The sequence below is a fragment of the Piliocolobus tephrosceles genome, chromosome 16 (assembly GCF_002776525.5).
Source record: "Piliocolobus tephrosceles isolate RC106 chromosome 16, ASM277652v3, whole genome shotgun sequence".
Classification (NCBI taxonomy): Eukaryota; Metazoa; Chordata; class Mammalia; order Primates; family Cercopithecidae; genus Piliocolobus; species Piliocolobus tephrosceles.
In genome coordinates, this window is record NC_045449.1 from 22242777 (window position 1) to 22247725 (window position 4949).

General features: G+C 40.9%; 1 pseudogene; it reads left to right on the top strand.

Moving 5' to 3' along the window:
- The first annotated feature begins 3440 nt into the window (after nucleotides 1–3440).
- On the top strand, nucleotides 3441–3899 carry LOC111520782 (annotated as a pseudogene).
- Nucleotides 3900–4949: the final 1050 nt, after the last annotated feature.

Genomic DNA, 4949 nt, shown 5'->3' on the forward strand with positions numbered 1-4949 from the left:
AATCAGACGTAGATTTGGTCTTTTTACATAATCCATACTTCTTGCAGGCTTTGTTCATTTCTTTTTCTTCTTTTTTCTTTAGACTTCTCTTCTCACTTCATTTCATTCATTTGATCCTCAATCACTGATACTCTTTCTTCCAGTTGATCGAGTCAGTTACTGAAGCTTGTGCATTTGTCACGTATTTCTCGTGTCATGGTTTTCATCTCTGTCAGTTCGTTTATGGCCTTCTCTGCGTTAATTATTCTGGTTATCAATTCTTCCACTCTTTTTTCAAGATTTTTAGTTTCTTTGTGCTGGGTACGTGATTCCTCCTTTAGCTCTGAGAATTTTGATGGTCTGAAGCCCTCTTCTCTCATCTCATCAAAGTCATTCTCCGTCCTGCTTTGATCCGTTGCTGGCGATGAGCTGTGTTCCTTTGGAGGGGGAGATGCGCTCTTATTTTTTGAATTTCCAGCTTTTCTGCCCTGCTTTTCCCCCATCTTTGTGGTTTTATCTGCCTCTGGTCATTGCTGATGGTGACGTACTGATGGGGTTTTGGTGTGGGTGTTCTTTCTGTTTGTTAGTTTTCCTTCTAACAGTCAGGACCCTCAGCTGTAGGTCTGTTGGAGATTGCTTGAGGTCCACTCCAGACCCTGTTTGCCTGGGTGTCAGCAGCAGAGGCTGCAGAAGATAGAATACTGCTGAACAGCGAGTGTACCTGTCTGATTCTTTCTTTGGAAGCTTCCTCTCAGGAGTGTACTCCACCATGTGAGGTGTGGGGTGTTGGTCTGCCCCTAGTGGGGGATGTCTCCCAGTTAGGCTACTCAGGGGTCAGTGACCCACTTGAGCAGGCAGACTGCCCCTTCTCAGATCTCAACCTCCGTGTTGGGAGATCCACTGCTCTCTTCAAAGCTGTCAGATAGAGTCGTTTGCGTCTGCAGAGGTTTCTGCTGCTTTTTGTTGTTGTTGTTTTTGTTGTTGAGCTATGCCCTGTCCCCAGAGGTGGAGTCTACAGAGACTGGCAGGCCTCCTTGAGCTGCTGTGAGCTCCACCCAGTTCGATCTTCCCAGGGCTTTGTTTACCTACTTAAGCCTCAGCAATGGTGGGTGCCCCTCCCCCAGCCTCGCTGCTGCCTTGCAGTTAGATTGCAGACTGCTGTGCTAGCAATAAGGAAGGCTCCGTGGGCATGGGACCCTCCCAGCCAGGTGTGGGATATAATCTCCTGGTGTGCCCATTTGCTTAAAGTGCAGTATTGGGGTGGGAGTTACCCAATTTTCCAGGTGTTGTGTGTCTCAGTTTCCCTGGCTAGGAAAAGGGATTCCCTTCCCCCTTGCGCTTCCCAGGTGAGGCGATGCCTCACCCTGCTTCAGCTCTCACTGGTCGGGCTGCAACAGCTCACCAGCACCGATTGTCCAGCACTCCCTAGTGAGATAAACCCAGTACCTCAGTTGAAAATGCAGAAATCACCTGTCTTCTGTGTGGCTTGCACTGGGAGCTGGAGACTGGAGCTGTTCCTATTTGGCCATCTTGCCCCACCCCCCATTCTTTTTCTTAAATGTCAGTAATTGATTTCTTTCTATAATAGAATGATTTCCATTGTGTGATATATCACAATTTCCTTATCCATTCAACCATTGGGTTGTTTTCTGTTTTTGGCTATTACAAATAAAACCATTATGAACATTTACAAACAAAACTTTGGCCATATGCTGTCATTCCTCTTGAGTAAATATTAGAGGTTGTATTGTTGAGATGTATGGTAAGTATGTGTTTCACTTCATAAGAAAGTGTCAAACTTTTCCAAAGTGGTTGGATCATTTTTTACATTCCTGTCAGTCGTGTGTGAGAGTTCAGATTGCTTTAAGTCCTTGCCAACATGCCCTTCTACTGTAGCCATTTTAGTAGAAGTGTAATGGTTTTTATTGTGGTTTTGATTTGTATTTCTCTAAGGACTGGTGATGTTAAGACTTCTTCAAGTGCTTATTAGCCATTCGTGCATCTCCTCTTTTATTATTCACAACTCATAGATTGTTGTGACATTTGTGTATCTTCTTTAGCAAGGGGTATGTTCAAGTCTTTTGCCCATTTTTGTGGGGCTGTTTTTTCTATTGAGTTATAAGGGTTCTTTCTGTACTCTCGACATAAGTTGTCATATAAAGGTTTTGCAAGTGTTTTCTTTGAGCCTATGACTTGTTTTCATTGTCGTATGGTAACTTTCAAAAGAGCAGAATTTTTCAGTTTGATGAAGTCTAGTTGATCAGTGTTTTCTCTTATGTTTCATTTATGTTTGGCCTATTTAAGAAGGCTTGGCTATCCTAAGGTCACAAATATTTTGTCTTATGTTTTTTTCTGAGAGGTTTTAGTTTTAGTTTGTTTGTTTGTTTGTTTGTTTGTTTTTTGACTTTTAAACCCACAGCCACCACCATACGGTTTTAGCTTTTTTTTTTTTTTTTTTTTTTTTGAGATGGAGTCTCGCTCTGTCACCCGGGCTGGAGTGCAGTGGCCAGACCTCAGCTCACTGCAAGCTCCGCCTCCCAGGTTCACGCCATTCTCCTGCCTCAGCCTCCCAAGTAGCTGGGACTACAGGCGCCCGCCACCTCGCCTGGCTAGTTTTTTGTATTTTTTAGTAGAGACAGGGTTTCACCATGTTAGCCAGGATGGTCTCGATCTCCTGACCTCGTGATCCGCCCGTCTCGGCCTTCCAAAGTGCTGGGATTACAGGCTTGAGCCACCGCACCCGACCTGGTTTTAGCTTTAACATTTTGGTTTATGATTCACTTTGGATTCACTTTTGTGTGTGGTATTAGTTAAGGATCAGGGTTCATTGATTTTTTTTTCCCACATGAATATACTGTTATTTCAGTACCATTTGTTGAAAAGACTCTCCTTCCCTCCACTGAATCAAGTTGATATCTTTGTTGAGAATTAATGGAACATGTGTTAGTTTATTTCTGAACTTTGTTCTGTTTCATTGACCTATAGGTCCATCCTTATGCCAGTTGCACCCTGTTTGGATTACTGTAGCTTTATAGTAAGTTTTGAAATGAGGTAGTGTGTGAGTCTTCCAAATTTGTTCTGTACCTTCAAAATTATTTTGACTTCTCTGGGTCCTTTGCACTATCAGATTGTTTAGAAGCCTGTTGAAATTTTAAATAAGATTACATTTAATCTAGAGATCCATTTGGGGAGAATTGCATCTTAATAACAGCAAATCTTCCAATTCAGAAACAGAGTATTTTAAAAATTTATTTAGGTCTCCTTTAATTTCTCTCAGTAGGATTTTATAGTTTTCATTGTAAAGGTTTTATATAAATTATGTTACATTTATCTTTAAATTTTCTATTTGGGAATGTGATTATAAATGGAATGTAAGAGTTTTGATTCTCCAACTGTTTTTGTAAGTATAGAAATACAGTTGATCGAGACAAGAACAGAGGCCGAACTTGGGTTCTGACAAGATGGCTGGGCTGTCCCACAGGATCATCAAGGAAACCCAGCGTTTGCTGACAGAACCAGTTCCTGGCATCAAAGCAGAACCAGATGAGAGCAACGCCCGTTATTTTCATTGTAGTCATTGCTGGCCCTCAAGATTCCCCCTTTGAGGGAGGGACTTTTAAACTTGAACTATTCCTTCCTGAAGAATACCCAGTGGCAGCCCCTAAAGTATGTTTCATGACCAAAATTTATCATCCTAATGTAGACAAGTTGGGAAGAATATGTCTAGATGTTTTGAAAGATAAGTGGTCCCCAGCACTGCAGATCCACACATTCTGCTATCGATCCAGGCCTTGTTAAGTGCTCCCAATCCAGATGATCCATTAGCAAATGATGTAGCGGAGCAGTGGAATACCAATGAAGCCCAAGCCATAGAAACAGCTAGAGCATGGACTAGGCTATATGCCATGAATAATATTTAAATTGATCCGATCATTAAGTGTGCATCACTTCTCCTGTTCTGCCAAGACTTTCTCCTTTCTGTTTGCATTTAATGGACACAATCTTAGAAATATTACAGAATAAAAAAGTCCAGACATCTTCAGTCCTTTGGTGATTAAATGCACATTAGCAAATCTATGTCTTGTCCTGATTCACTGTCATAAAGCATGAGCAGAGGCTAGAAGTGTCATCTGGATTGTTGTGAAATGTTTAAAAGCAGTGGCTCCTCCCTGCTTTTATTCATTTCCCCCTTCCTGGTTTAAGTATAAAGCACTGTGAATGAACGTAGTTGTCAGGTTAGCTGCAGGGATGTGGGTGTTTTTCTTTATTTTATTTTTTTGAGGGGGGAGGTAGTTTTATTTTAATTTTATGGGCTCCTTTACCCCTTTTTTGGTGATCTAATTGCATTGGTTAAAAGCAGCTAACCAGGTCTTTAGAATATGCTCTCTAGCCAAGTCTAACTTTATTTAGACGCTGTAGATGGACAAGCTTGATTGTTTGAACCAAAATGGGAACATTAAACAAACATCACAGCCCTCACTAATAACGTTGCTGTCAAGTGTGGATTCCCCCCTTCAAAAAAAGCTTGTGACCATTTTGTATGGCTTGTCTGGAAACTTTTGTAAATCTTATGTTTTAGTAAAATATTTTTTGTTATTCTACTTTGCCTTTGTACAGTTTATTTTCTTGTGTTTATTTCATTTTCCCAATGTGGTAGTCATATTTTAAAATTAAAACTGATGAAACATTCTGTCTTGGTCTTCACCATCTGACAAATTCAATGGCAAGAGGTGGATTTCACCAGTTTCTTTTCACTGATGCAGATTTGTGTTAAGATAGTACTGAATGGAGTATTTATAAACTGGCCCTGAGCATGCCTAAAGGCATCAGTATCTGATCTTTTTTTAACCTCCTAGGAATTTGAAATAAATGTGTTTGTATTGTCTGATTAGACGATCATTGGTGTCTTGCCACAATGTTTAAAAATTACTGTACAGGAAAGTCACAGCAAAGATAGCAGTTGTGACTGA